Source organism: Macrobrachium nipponense, chromosome 13 (genome assembly GCF_015104395.2).
Source record: "Macrobrachium nipponense isolate FS-2020 chromosome 13, ASM1510439v2, whole genome shotgun sequence".
Classification (NCBI taxonomy): domain Eukaryota; kingdom Metazoa; phylum Arthropoda; class Malacostraca; order Decapoda; family Palaemonidae; genus Macrobrachium; species Macrobrachium nipponense.
In genome coordinates, this window is record NC_087206.1 from 91,047,752 (window position 1) to 91,063,497 (window position 15,746).

Genomic DNA, 15,746 nt, shown 5'->3' on the forward strand with positions numbered 1-15,746 from the left:
AACTACTTGACACACTCATGGTGAGGGGCTGCATTGTCCGCTGGACAAACACTTGCTAACAACACAAAAACAACAATCTGACAAGACAATACATACACACACTAACAACATCAAGAAATCACAACAGCTCACCAACAATAACCCTCAACAACACACAACTATAACAACACATATATAACTCAACTGAAACTCACAAGCACAACAAATCTAACAATACAGGCACAACAACTCTAAACGAAACAATATCAAACTTGACAACAAATTAAACAACAAATCAATAACACACAATTTAACTGACCATCAATGCCTTCAGTTACTCTTCATAGACTGCTGCCGACACTACTGACCATCACAGGGTCTGGTACAGTCGCCAACAACTTTCGCACTAACTCCTTACACTCATTTATCCCTTCATCCCCAAACTTTTTCCTAGCTAATGTTTCCAACCTGCACATACACTGACAACGACTCACCAACATCCATTCTTGCCTTTTCAAAATCATGCTTCCTCCTATGTCTAACGCTACTCTTTATCCTCTTTGCCTATTCCACAATCCTGGCTTTCACACTTTCATACGGCACATTCTCTACACTCATCATTACTCAATACATACTCAACAAAAATCCTATCAAGAAGTTACCTAACTCTGGCCCAAACTCTCTTGTTATCACCATACTTAGCCACACAATACTTCTTATGCTCTCTAAAAGAGTCCCTTATGTCTCTACTACCATATTCCTCATACTTCTCACATCGGGGTACCTCTCTCATATACATGGCCTTTTGCACTCCCTGCTCACTCTCACACTCACTTTCGCTACTTCCATTCTGACCTTTTTTACCCTCTTCTGAATATAACAAATCTACTTCCATACTCACATCCATGCTTTTAGACATACCTTTCTTACCCTTCTTCTTCCTACTTACTAATTCCCACCTACCACTATCTAAATCACTCTCATCCTGCACCTTACTCTCAACTCTATTTTCATCCTCATTCATCCTCTTCTTATCTTGCCCACCATCCTTACTAACCTTCTTCCCTTCAGCCCTTTCCTTACTCTCAACTCCCTTCTTACCCTTCTGCTCTGATCTATCCCTATTCCGTACCTTCTCTTTCTCCTCATTTACCACAACCATATCACTTTCCTCACTCACACTTACATCCACTTGTTCTTTCACTTTCTTAATTGCTCCTGGCCCATCACAAGACCCAGTAAGCCTACCTCCTAGAGCTCCCTCTCCAAAATTACAATTTGTCGTAAATTGTATTTTTCCTAACTATACAAACCTGAGGTCTTTTATATAAGGAATTACTTACGGCGTAGCTGGAATTACAGCCGTTGAATCTTGAACAAGGTGGTTAGGCAGTAACTACCGTAGGGCAGGCTAGCCTACCCGGATGTAAACACTCCACTTTGCCTTTCGGCCCAGGTTCAGATTGAGGGGTGGCATGAGGTGGGCATATATGTAAAGGACCTCAGGTTCATATAGTTAGGAAAAATACAATTTACAACAAATTGTGATTTGTTCCGGCACGTACTAATACAAACCCTCGGTCCTTTACATCACACTGCATCACACCTGCCGTGGGAGACTGGGCTACAGACTTCTGTTACCGTGCGGTAAACAGAAAGATGATAACGAGTCTAGTGAGATATCTCTGTCTGAAAATTCTTCGCTACGGCAAAGGCGATGCAGTAGAGATGGTCATACACGTATGTGAGAATTCAAGCCAACCAGAGACCTAAGTCTGTGATGGTCGGGCAGAGATTCGTTTCGGTAGTCAATCATCGCAGAGGAGCGAGACAATATCCAACCGTACTATCTCGGAGAACCAGCTGGTACTGGGCGGCGGCAGGCAGGGGTGGCAGGCAGCCTGTACACCGCTAGCTCTCGCTTACTTGTCATCCTGAATTGCCAGGTAATCCATTCCAAGAAGGAATGCATTCAGCTAGAACCATCGAGCGCAAAAAAAAAAAAAAAAAAAAAAAAAAAAACGCTCGAGCATTTGCATTTTAACCGAAACGGATTTCGGTAAATGCAAATGCAGTGGTGTTGTTGTTGTGACAATACCACAAGTATCTCAAAATCAAAACTGGTAACTCCTGGGAGGTTTGCTGGGCAGTCCCGAGTTACAGTTCAATTAAGAAGATACTATTCGTTTCGGTCACAACCCGTAGAGTTAACTACAGTATGTGCCTACACCTCGGACAATTAAACTGATAACAGAAGCATGTTGCAAGGGCAATATACGTAATAGTATAGTTGTATGTTCCTGTACATAGACCTCCAGCCTAAATCCTCCCTTCGAGGAACAAGAATAAGGACTGGAAGCCGACCCCCTTCATTCTCTAAAGAAGAGAGCAGGACCATCACGAGAACAGCGGTGATGGTCACTCTAAGAGTCTGGGAAGCGTCACTGTCCTCGCCAACGCCCCCGATCTCCTCCAACCACTTGAGCGAGGATCTGTTGGTCCCAAGACCAAACCAGGCTCGTGGCCAGACCGTAAGAAGTGCACTCATCACAGTCACTCCTGTTCGCCTCGTTGCTCCTGGTGTAGCCTGAGGAGGTTGAAGGGACAGGTGAAGGAGACCTGACGCTCCTACCCTGCCTACTAGCAGAACCAGTAGGCTGGGAGGACTGCAGCCGATCACCGACCTACGGTGGCGATTGAGTTGCAGGTCTGGACCAGCGGTCTTCTTGCGGAGAAGCGCTGGACCAAGGACGGAGCGTCGGTCTCTTGCGTCAGATGAGCTGCTACAAGCGCTCCTCACCTGCTGGTAGGCTGGGAGGACTGCAGGCGATCACCAACACACGGTGACGATCGAGTTGCAGGTCTGGACCAGCGGTCTTCTTGTGGAGAAGCGCTGGACCAAGGACAGAGCGTCGGTCTCTTGCGTCAGGAGAGCTGCTACAAGCACTCCTCCCCTGCCTACCAGCAGAACCGGCAGGCTGGGAGGACTGCAGGCGATAACCAACCACGGTGGCGATCGAGCTGCAGGTCTGGACCAGCGGTCTCCTTCCGGAGAAACACTGGACCGAGAACGGTAGCGTCGGTCTCGTGCATCAGGGGAGCTGCTACCGGTCATGCGAGCCGTCCAGTCCCGGTGGGAGCGACGGTCGGGTGACTGGTAGTGTCCACTAACACGGTGAGAGCGAGCACTGTCCTCTTGACGTGCCCAGGCGAGGCTGGACCAAGTCCAGGCGAGGCTGGACCAGGTCCAGGCGAGGCTGGACCAGGTCCAGGCGAGGCTGGAGCCGGTGGCCAGGGGGGGGACCTCTTTCCAGCCTCGCAATGTGAGCGGTCTGGTGGGAACGTCACATCAACCATGGGTACCGGGCAATCGCTGCGAGAGTCACCTGAGCAACTCTTACCATCCTTCCGCTCCGTGCCTGGGTCCTGACACACTGAGCGTACTCAGTAGTCTGGACCTTGGCTGCACGGTCACCCGTGGGTGACCGTACACTCGGTGACGCTCGCAGGCCAAGACGGTTCCCGGTCTGGTTATTATTATTATTATTATTATTATAAAAGTAGTTTAACCAGACCACTGAGCTGATTTTCAGCTCTCCTAGGGCTGGCCCGAAGGATTAGATAAAATGCCAGGTCTAGCTCTTAGGCCAGAGCTGGGACCAAGTTGGTCATTCAGGATAAATAAATAAATTGCACCATGGCAAATGCTTTCATACTAGAACACACACACAATAAATACTTTTACTCATGTTCCCTTACATACATACTAAAACGGTATATTAAAATTCAGAATTAGTTTAAACTTTTTGAAATGTTTTAAAATTCACTAAAAACACCAATGTTTTATTTTTATTTTTATCAATTTAAATTGCAGTTCCTCAAAAAAAGTCAAAATCGGAACTACCGAAAATGTAAAAGATTCTGACAAAATTTCTTTTATTGTCTTATTTCCAAAGTTGACAGTCTTCTGCTGGTCATACTTGACACTCGCACAAGGACATGTCTGACTGTTACCAAACTCCTTGCACTCCGAACACTCTGGAGCAGAGTCGTGTGGCTGCTCATTAAGTGTCCATGTTGTCAGACGGGTTATGCCTATACGGAGACGGTGTCAGAATTACTTGTTCATGTCTCTCTCTCTGATATGATGAACTCCATTTTCCAACATCAGGTTTTATTTGCTTTAATTTGTTATTTTCTGACTCTTCATTCCAAATATGTTGCTATTTCCTTAAAATACCCATCTTTATGTATGTTACATAATCACTCATCGGGAGATTCACACTTGATCTTGTCATTTGAATTGCTTCTTTGGCTGCTTTGTCAGCCTCTTCATTTCCTTTGATCCCTACATGGGCAGGGATCCAACATATTTCTACTTTTTTCCCAATAATATCTAATTCATGAAGTGATAATTTAATTTGTTGTACTATATTATTTTTGGGTTTGTAACTCTGGATGGCTTCTATGGCACTTCTCGAGTCACTAAAAATCACAAAATTATTGAGTGATGTTTCTTTAATTATTTTTATGGCCGAGGCTATTGCACAAACTTCTGCTGTGAATATTGAAGCTGTTTTAGGAAGAGAGAATTGGCATGATTTGTCCTGGGACACTGCAGCATATCCCACTCCATGTTCCGATTTAGATCCATCTGTGAATATTGCATAATGTGGACCTTTTCGGTTCATATGTTCTATTGTATGTTGTCTATGGTGTGATGGCGTATATAAGTATTTTTTGATAAATATTTTAATTGTGTGCAAGTTTTTCAGTTTTTTTGGGGGGGGGGGCTTTATTCATTGTCCAAGGTGGAGGTAATTTTACTACTGGAGGAATTTGTATATTCACATTTAGTGACTCAAACAGTCTTCTAGCTCTAATTGGAAAAGGGGGTGGTTGGATGATTGTTTATAAAAATATCTCTGAGTTCAAATAATTAATTTTTTTGTTGGAGAATCGCTGTCCTAATTCTCAGAGCACTCTTCATTATAACAAGCTCTCTATGGAGAGAGAGAGGTAGTTCACCACATTCAACCTGTAAGGAAGAGGTCGGTGATGATTTAAAGGCTCCTGAACATATTCTAAGGCCCTCATTATGAACTGGGTCCAACGTTTTCAGTGCTGCGTCTGACGCCGAGCCATATACTTCGCTACCGTAATCAATTATAGATAGGACTGTTGCTTTGTACAGTAATGTAAGGGTTTGTCTATTGGCTCCCCAATTAGTGTTTGATAATTTTCTAATTAGATTTAAAGCTTTTTTACATTTTGATTTCAAGTATGTTATGTGTGGTTTCCAGTTTAAGTGAGTATCAAACACTAAACCTAAAAATTTTGCAGTTGTCTAATTGTTATACTATGATTTCTGATTTTAAATCTATTACTTCATCATTCATCCATTTTTTATCTTTTATAAAATACTACTGCTTGAGTCTTATGTATGGATAACTTAATCCTACAGATGAGGTCCATCATTTATTTTTATAATACTTTTATTAATGATGCGTTCTGCAGTTTTAATAGACGAGAGGCTGAATAATATATGGCAAAATCATCCATGTAAAGGTTGCTTTTAATTCCAGTGGGTAGATTTTTATTAATATCATTAATTGCCAGGGTAAACAGTGTGCCACTAAGGACACTTCCCTGTGGAACACCATTTTCAAGTGGAAATGTTCTCGATAATACATCATCGATTCTCACTTGAAAGCTACGATTTTGTTAAAAAAGTTTTGGATGAAACCTAGGTAAATGTCCACGAATGTTGTTATTTTGTGTAAAGTTTTTAATATAGGGTACCTCCAGGTAGTATCATAAGCCTTTTCGATGTCAAAAAAGACTGCTACAGTTATTTGCTTTCGCTCAAATCCTCTTCGTATATGGTCTTCGAGGTTAGAGAGAGAATCTAACGTAGATCTGTTGCACTGTGACCCAAATTGAGTGGGAGTCAAGATGTTATTTTCTCGAATGTGCCATGTTAATCGAGCATTTACCATTTTTTCTAGTAACTTGCACAAGCAACTTGTTAGAGAAATTGGTCTGTAGTTATTTGCATCACTTGGATCTTTTCCAGGTTTGGGGATAGGAATTATTATAGCTTTACGCCATTCATCAGGAAATAAATTTCTAAGCCATAAATGATTATAAAATTGTAACAAGTATGTCTTCGCCAGAGGTGCTAAGTGGCAGATCATCTCAAAACAAATATTGTCACCTCCAGGAGCAGATTTCTGGGCTCAGCTCGTTTCGGCCTATGAAAGGATCCTTAATATCATTCTTTCTAGGCAAAATTAATCTAAAATTACCAGAGAAAAACAAAATTAAGAAAATGTCAGTAAAACTGACTCGCTCACTCTTTAAAAGAAGTGTCGGTATGAGAATAGGGGCGAGTGAGAACACTACCACGAGACATTCACCAATTAGACCTTCCAATCAGAATCCCCACAAGAGAGAGCTGATACCAACGGGCGATGCAGCCGTTACTACTACTACTAGGGGACGCCACGGACAGCAGCGCCCCTAGCGTCCATCCTTAATTATTAGCGCCAAGCGTTCGTACGCATTTTCTTGCTTGTGATCTATTTTCTGGATTTATCTCATCATCCGTTATGGAACGTGCTGCCATCGCAACGGCTAAGTTAAGTGCCTCATAAGTAGTGTTTTACGTATTTTAGTCTTCCAGAAACCAGTATTTTCCTTCTAATAGGTCATATACAGTTTCTCGGTCGACTCGTGGCGGCGCCATGCTGCCTCGTTAAGAATTCCCGGTCTTCCATACTGGGACTTCTTATACTTATGGGCTTACTATATCACGTTCATCGTTTTTTACATCGCCTTTTTAGCTAGGTTAGCCCTTTTACCAATTCTCTTAGTTTGGTATTTAGGGCTATTCTGTGTTCTAGCCCAGCATCCCGGCTCTTGCTCTTCATCGGCTATTGCTGGCTCCGAGTAGGCTTCTGTTCCTCGGAACAGTTTGCCCCCTCCTGGGATTCTTATTTTTTCTTCTACTAAAAGTGTCTTTTCCATCTTTACGATGTAATTTTAGTTCTATTTAGGGTGTTAGGCTAGCCTAGGTGCATGTCCCATGTATTGGTACAGTCTGGTTCACGTGGCCCTTTCACGGTTGTGTTGCTATCGCGGCTTAGGCCACTTGCGGTCACGTGTTCCTTCGCACCTTACCCTTCCCCTTCCCTCCCTCCCAGGTATAGGGAGTTGGGGTCTGGGGATCCCTTGGTTGCCATGACAACCTCAGTTGCCTTCCTCCCTCCCTCTCTGAGGAGGCCAGGGGTTCTCCCCAGCTGGGGTAATAGGGCGACACTCATCGGGTACCGGTGGGTCACCGAGCGAGGGTAGTTGTTGGACGGGGAGGAGTAGGCCACCCCCCCCCCCCATCTCTCTCTCCCGCCGTGTTACGCCGAGAACCCTCCCCCCCCTCCCCAGTTGCTCAGCCACCATTTCCCCCTCTGTAACGAACGAGCCTTCCGCCGCAGCCGGGGGCCACCTTTGGTTATAGCTTACTGGCTCGCCAGGCCAGCGGGCGGGGTGGTCACTACTAGTGTTCTATTGCTTGCCTACTATATCCTTACCTTTCTCCCCCGCTACGGAAGGGAGCTGCTTTCTTTTACCCGGGCACTCTTCTAGTAGACGGGAGGGGAAAGGTTTGATAATTATTGTTATTTTTAAGGATATACCTAGTTTTACGATGATTTCTATAATTATATTTATTTTATATGTATACCATCTCCGCCGTTGTCCGTCGTGGTTTCATTTCACCACCACACCTGGTTGGATTCTATCTCTTGTCTCCGGCGTAGCCTTGGACAAACCAACCATATTACTACCACACGTATTATGGCGGGGCTCGTGGTTTAATCTAACTTTCTCGCTCCGGCACCAGCGGAGCAACGTTAGGCGTAAGTGTTCTCCTGATACTTATGTATCTTTCCACTTACAGGCTACCAACTGTCAGTCCTTGGATGCAACGCGACGTTGTACGACCCCTGCGCCCACGATGAGTGTAGGTCTCACGCTCCGTGTGCCACGCCTTACAACGACATGATCGTCTGGCACCCGGAAGCCTGCGCCATCTGTTACGACCTGGCCAGTCAGCTGGTGGAGGGGGTAAGTCGATTATAGACTTTTTATCGTTTTGACTAACAACACTTAGTCATAAGCTTGTTAACCCCGCTCCGCCATTAGAAGCTCATTTCGCCTTCTCTTTCAGGCTGCCGGTGTGAGGGAAGTCGCCCTAGCAAACCCTGAAAGCGTGGGTGCGGCAGGCTTCGGAAGAACGCCGCCAAAGGCCAGCCTTACATATTGGACAAGAACTGGCCGTTCAGATCTTCCCCAGTGGCAAGTCAACAGGGTATGTTGACCCCATATCCGCAGCCCCTCTCATAGCCTCCATCCAGCAGGAGATGCAGCAGTCTTTCGGGGTCGTGGCCACGCAAGAGTCGGTCCCGGACGTCGCAACCTTGGACCTTTAATATTGAGCCTATGGCGGTAGGTGCTGAGGATTTGTTGGTTGAGGTAGGTGTGTCGGGTGCCCAAGGCTCTTTCCTTGGGCGCTCCTGGATCTTCTCCTGTCCCTTCTTCTACTGCTTCTTTCCAAGGCTTTTTGGGATCTGAGATCCCTACCCGCTCTCCCGCTCTCTCTGTACCCCCAAAGGTGAAGGCGGGACAGAGAGAACCGAAAGACCCTGGTTAAGACGACTTCTAAAAGTCGTCGTCGTCTTCTTCAGCTAAGAAGTCTTCGACTTCCTATGCTGACGCGGTGAAGGCTTAAGCCGAGCTCTTCATATTCAAAGAGCTCTAGAAGCAAGTCTTCTAAGGAGAAGGCTCGCGCTCCCGCCGAGCCAATGCCTTCTCCGGCCTCCACCGCATCCACTCCGGCAACGCCGGTTGGAGTAGCGGGACCTAGCACCTTTGATCCCACTGCTTTCTCAGCAGTGGTGATGCAACAGTAGGTGAGATGGTTGCTCACAAGTCTCCGCCCTAGGAACAAAGTTCGAGCAGATGTTCGCACAACTGTCGAGCACTCTGTCTCAGTCGGGCCAGTCATCCAAGATCTTCTCTAACAGGTTAGAGAGAATGAGGACCGAGTAGCTGGGCTTTCTCAGGCTCCTCTCTTCCAGTCTCCCCAGTAGCAAGTGCTGGTATTCTCCAGCTTCCACCTTATGAGTCACTACCAGCTTTCTCCATGGAGAACCCATGGAGAGTGGCCGCTTACGCTCCGTTCAAAGATGGTATGATCTCTGTCCCGGAGTGTGGAACTCGAAGGATTGAGGACTTCGAGTTTTATCCTCCGGGATTGACGCAGCCTTTCATTGGTTATGCTAGGCTGACCGTAGCGGCGCTCACTAGGGAGGACAAGATCTCCAGGGAGAACGTTCTCTATAGTAGAGATCACGCTCAACGCGAATGGGTTCACTGCCTTGAGGACTGGGAGTGTACCAACACCAAGCTCCAGGCTTTCAAGAGTCCTTTTACTATTTTTGCGACGGAGGAGGAGGCTTCTCTTCCAGTTCGCTACAAAAATAGTAGAAACGACTCTTCAGGCAGTCCTCAAGGATGAAGCCCATGCCACAGCTGAGGGAAGCAGAGTCTACTTCTCCGCTCTTCCCAGCTTTCAGGAGAATTGTGGGAGAACTTGCCAGCCACTTTCACGCTTGGTAAGCTCAAACCGGACTGTGCTATGGACCAGTTCGGCGAAAAGCTCCCAAGGCTGCCTGATTCCTTGATTCAGGCAGAGTTCGACGCTCGAACTAGGTTTGGCAGGTCCCTCAATTCTCGGATTATCACAGAGATGGCATGCTCTCTCGTATGGCACGGAACCTTTGTTTAAGATTCTGGCCAAGTCCCACGCTTCAGACGGTTCAGACGGATGCTTTCGACTTCTTCCAAGCTAGGAGGAATTGCCGAAAGCACGTTCTGCAGGAGTGCACTATTAGGCACGAACCTAATAGACTCCTGGCTTCCAGCATGTGGGGAGCGGATCTCTTCCCAGAGTCCGCTGTAAATGAGGTACACCACGAGGCTGCTAGGCTCAACCAGAGCCTTAGAGCTAGGTGGGTATCTCATCTAAGAGGAAGCAAGAATCCGCCCCCACTGCTGGTAAGAAAACCAAAGAAGTCTGGTAAAAGGTTCCAGCCTTACCAGAAACACCAGCAACAGCAGCAATTCGTTCAGGCCGTCCCGGTTACCCAACAGGGACAACCTTCTACATCCAAGCTGACCCAGCCCATCCTCCTGCTGTCTCCTCAGTCACAACCCTCGACCTCCTACGCACTCTCGCCGGCCTTCAACCCTATGTATGAAGGTCAGGCTTACCCTCCCTTTAATAGGCAATCGAGAGGTAGGAGCGAGAGGCCACTTTCGCCAGCGTGGCACAGGAAGGGCGGGGGCAAGGAGTAAGCAGTTCAGAGGAGGGCGTGGTGGTCAACCCGCCCATCAACAATGAGGCTCCCCAGGTAGGAGGGAGGCTGTTCCTCTTCCGTCACAGGTGGGGGTTCAGCAATTGGGCACAGAGCATAGTGTCCAAGGGATTGGGTTGGAGTTGGATCAAAGATCCCCCCTCCAATCAAATCATTCCGCCAAGTTACCATCAAAGGAATTTGACAGATTATGCGGAGGAACTCCTTCAGAAAGGAGCTATTGCGAGAGTCAAGCATCTAAAATTTTCAAGGTCGCTTATTCAGCGTGCCAAAGAAAGGCTCAACAAAAAGAAGGGTAATCTTAGGACTTGTCAAGGCTAAACTCTTTCATTCGTTGCGACAAGTTCAAAATGCTTACCCTCTCGCAAGTAAGGACCTTACTTCCGCGTGGAGCCGTCACATGCTCCATCGATCTTACAGACGCATACTATCATATCCCTATAGCCAGACACTTCCGCCCATTCCTAGGATTCAGGCTAGGAAATCAGACATTCTCATTCAAAGTGATGCCCTTCGGTCTGAATGTAGCCCCCTAGGGTATTCACGAAAATAGCAGAAGTAGTTGTGCAGCAATTGAGAGCTCAGGGAATAATGATAGCAGCATACCTCGACGATTGGTTGATCTGGGCACCAACAGTCGAGGAATGCCTCAAAGCCACCAAAAAGGTAGTTCAAATTTCTGGAACATCTGGGGTTCCAGATAAACAAAACGAAATCCAGACTTACTCCGGAGTCTCGTTTTCAGTGGCTAGGAATCCAATGGGATTTGTCTTCCCACAATCTGTCAATTCCAGTGGCCAAACGGAAAGAGATAGCAAAGTCTGTCAAACATTTTCTCAAATGCAAGCAAACATCAAGGAGAAGCCAGGAAAGAATCCTAGGTTCCCTTCAGTTTGCTTCAGTGACAGATATCCTCCTGAAAGCAAGGCTAAAAGATATAAATCGAGTTTGGCGATCGAGAGCAAACGCCAAATCTCGAGACAAGTTGTCAGTAATTCCACAGATCCTTCGCAATCAACTCCGTCCATGGACAAAAGTAAAGAACTTGGCCAAGCGGGTACCCCTTCAATATCCCCTTCCAGTGTTAACCATTCACACGGATGCCTCCCTCTCCGGGTGGGTTGGGGGGGATATTCTCAGTTCAAACAGGTTCAGGGGACTTGGTCAGTTCAATTCCGCCAGCTCCACATAACGTTCTGGAAGCAATGGCAGTATTTCTTACTGAAGAGACTCTTCCCCGAAAAAGTCTCATCTAAGCCTAGTTTTTGGACAGTGCAGTGGTAGTTCATTGCATCAACAGAGGAGGGTCCAAATCCAAGCATGTGAACCATGTCATGATAGCCATCTTTGCCCTAGCAAACAAACACAAATGGCATCTGTCCGCCACTCACCTGGCGGGGGTAAGAAATGTGATAGCAGACGCCTTGTCCCGGTCAGTCCCTCTGGAATCAGAATGGTCCCTAGACGACAGGTCATTCCGGTGGATATGCCGGAGAGTCCCAGGTCTCCAAGTAGATCTCTTCGCCTCACAAGCGAACCACAAGCTCCCTTGCTATGTGGCCCCCAACCTGGACCCTCTGGCTTATGCCACGGACGCTCTGTCGTTAGATTGGGATCAGTGGAGAAAAATTTATGCTTTTCCTCCAGTGAATCTTTCTCTTTGAAAAGTCTTTTGAGCAAGCTGAGGACTTTCAAGGGAATAGTAGCCCTGATTGCTCCAGACTGGCCCAAGAGCAACTGGTATCCTCTGCTTCTGGAATTGGGTCTCCGACCTCAACGGATTCCCAATCCCAAGCTGTTACAATCAGTACAAATGAGGACTGTGTTCGCTTCCTCAGGAATTCTTCAGACCCTAACTTTATGGACTTCATGAAGTTTGCGGCTAATAAAGGGATTTTGACGAAGGAAAAATCTATTTCTGGGTGATTGGCTCGTGTCGCCCTATGAAAGGATCCTTAATATCATTCTTTCTAGGTAAAATTAATCTAAAATTACCAGAGAAAAACAAAATTAAGAAAATGTCAGTAAAACTGACTCGCTCACTCTTAAAAAGAAGTGTCGGTATGGTAATAGGGGCGAGTGGGAATCACTACCACGAGACATTCACCAATTAGAACTTCCAATCAGAATCCCCTTAAGAGAGAGCTGATACCAACGGGAGATGCAGCCGCTACTACTACTACTAGAGGACGCCACGGACAGCAGCGCCCCTAGCGGACATCCTTAATCTAAAAACATCTTGTCCTGCATGGGGGGGGAAAACAATATAGGGTGGGTTTCATAGGGCGACACGAGCCAATCACCCAGAAATAGATTTTTCCTTCGTCAAAATCCCTTTTCTGGGCTCAGCTCGTGTCGGCCTATGAAAGAGTACCAGAGAAACAGACAAGATGGGAAAAAAGGAACAAATGAAAAGCAGTTGTAAAATGATGGATATAATATAAGTAAATCAATTACAGCATACAAACTAAGTACTTAAACTAACTTATACTAAACAGTAAAATAACAGAACGTTAGTAATTTAAAGTACTTAAAAACAGTAATCACAGTAAATTACAATGATGCAGTGTAATATAAACAAAAGGAATTTACTTGAAAATATTTACAAAATATACAAACACATTGTGTCCTACCCTAGCATAAAAATAAGGGTAGGTACACTGAAGTACACCATCAGTACAAGTGTGGATGTCCCTTAGCAAAAAAATAAGGGACAATCCACTATATGATTCAGCGGCTAAGGCTAGGATATCCGAGTAGCATGGCGGATAGGGTGAGGCATGTTGGATGATGTAGGTAGAAAGGAGACCTGGATCTATACTACGACTACTATACAGTATCAGGGGAAACAATGTTTCCCGCTGCTACTGCTGAAAATTTTAAAGATTCCAAGGACTTTAGATAATGACGTTTAAAGACTGTCGGGGATTTCCATCCAGTATACTTTTTAAGATCCTCAAAGTTCATATGTTGAAAGTAATTAATTGAGGTGGCTACTCCCCTGATATCATGTGCTTTTGGGAATGAATCAGGATTGGCTTGTTTAATGAAGTAAGGATTTGTTGCCTAATACCTTTACTGACAAATAGTACCACCTTTTTCTCTCATGAAGAGAGCACCTGAGGATCTTGATGAAGTACGAGATAGAAAGGCTCTAAGAGTTGATACTGGGCAGAGAGAAGGATCCTGGGGAAGTGGGATAACTTTCCAAGGGGCCCACCTTGCAAGAGGATCCTCATTTTTGGCTAAAAAGCTACGATCCGGAGCAAGTAGAACTTCTCCTGATGGAGGAATTCCACATGACCGCATCCCTGGATAGAGCCGACAGTTCTGAAATTCTAGCTCCTTGAAAGCTAGGCTTAATAAGATAATGTCTTTCTCAGGAGCATTATGAATGTACAAGACGAGTTGTCAGTATCTGAAGCTAGTTTGAGGACATCATTAAGAACATGAAAACTGCAGTAGGTCCTTTGAGAAAAAGGTCTAAGGCTAGCACAGGCTTTAGGGATAGAGACTGTGAAATAAGATTCAGTCAGATCTATCTGAAAACCTACTTGAAAGATCTTTCTTCAAAGCCGATTTATGAGTGGTAATAGTGCTAGCTGCTAAACCTTTTTCAAACAAGGATCTGAAAAAGGATATAGCTAGATTAACTGTCATGGTTGTAGTGTTCGATTCTTTCAAGAAAGATGCTAATTTTTTAACAGCTGAGTCATATTGTCTAATGGTTGACTCTCTCTTATCTGATTCTAGGAAGAGAATATTCTTGTGGATCAATATTAGCATCTTTATAGCCGCAAACTTCATGAAGTCCATAAAGTTAGGGTAATGGAGAATTCCTGAGGAAGCGAACACAGTCCTCATTTGTACTGATTGTGATAGCTTGGGATTGGGGATCCGTGAGGTCGGTCAGGCCCAATTCCAGAAAGAAGAGGATACCAGTTGCTCTTGGGCCAGTCCGGTGCAATCAGAGCTACTATCCCTTTGAAAGACCTTAGTTTGCTTAGGACTTTCAAGAGAAGATTCACTGGAGGAAAAAACATAAATTTTCCTCCACTGATTCCAATCCAACGACGGGCGTCCGTGGCATAAGCCAGAGGGTCCAGGTTGGGGGCCACATAGCAAGGGAGCTTGTGGTCGCGTTGTGAGGCGAAGAGATCACTTGGAGACTGGACTCTCAGGGGATCCACTGGAATGACCCGTCGTCTAGAGACCATTCTGATTCCAGAGGAAACTGACCGGGACAGAGCGTCTGCTATCACATTTCTTACCCCTGCCAGGTGAGTGGTCAGACAGATGCCATTTGTGTTTGTTTGCTAGGGCAAAGATGGCTATCATGACATGATTCACATGCTTGGATTTGGACCCTCCTCTGTTGATGCAATGAACTACCACTGCACTGTCCAAAAACTAGCCTTAGATGAGACTTCTTCGGGGGAAGCAGTCTCTTCAAGGTAAGAAATACTGCCATTGCTTCCAGAACGTTTATGTGAAGCTGGCGAAATTGAACTGACCAAGTCCCCTGAACCCTGTTTGAACTGAGAGTATCCCCCCCACCCGGACAGGGAAGGCTCCGTCCGTGAATGGTTAACACTGGAAGGGGATATTGAAGGGGTACCTTCTTGGCTAAGTTCTTTACTTTTGACCATGGACGGAGTTGATTGCGGAGGATCTGTATGTGGGATTACTGACAAACTTGTCTCGAGATTTGGTGTTTGCTCTCGATCGCCAAATTCGATTTAAATCTTTTTAGCCTTGCTTTCAGGAGGATATCTGTTACCGAAGCAAACTGAAGGGACCCTAGGATTCTCTCCTGGTTCTCCTTGATGTTTGTTGCATTTGAGAAATTGCCTGACAGATTTTGCTATTTCCTTCCGTTTGGCCACTGGAATTGACAGATTGTGGGAAGACAAATCCCATTGGATTCCCAGCCACTGAAAACGAGACTCCGGGGTAAGCCTGGATTTCGTTTTGTTTATCTGGAACCCCAGATGTTCCAGAAAGTGAACTACCTTTTTGGTGGCTTCGAGACATTCCTCGACGGTTGGTGCCCAGATCAACCAATCGTCGAGGTATGCTGCTACCATGATTCCCTGAGTTCTCAATTGCTGTACAACCACTTCTGCTATTTTCGTGAATACCCTGGGGCTACATTCAGACCGAAGGGCATCACTTTGAATGAGAATGTCTGATTTCCTAGCCTGAATCCTAGGAATGGGCGGAAGTGCCTGGCTATAGGGATATGATAGTATGCGTCTGTAAGATCGATGGAGCATGTGACGGCTCCACGACGGAAGTAAGGTCCTTACTTGCGAGAGGGTAAGCATCTTG

General features: G+C 45.8%; 1 protein-coding gene across 1 annotated transcript in view; it reads right to left on the bottom strand.

The window, feature by feature from the left end:
* LOC135225201 (calcium and integrin-binding protein 1-like) overlaps positions 1 to 15,746 on the bottom strand; it is a 111,036-nt gene that overhangs the window by 34,301 nt on the left and 60,989 nt on the right. The window lies entirely within an intron of this gene.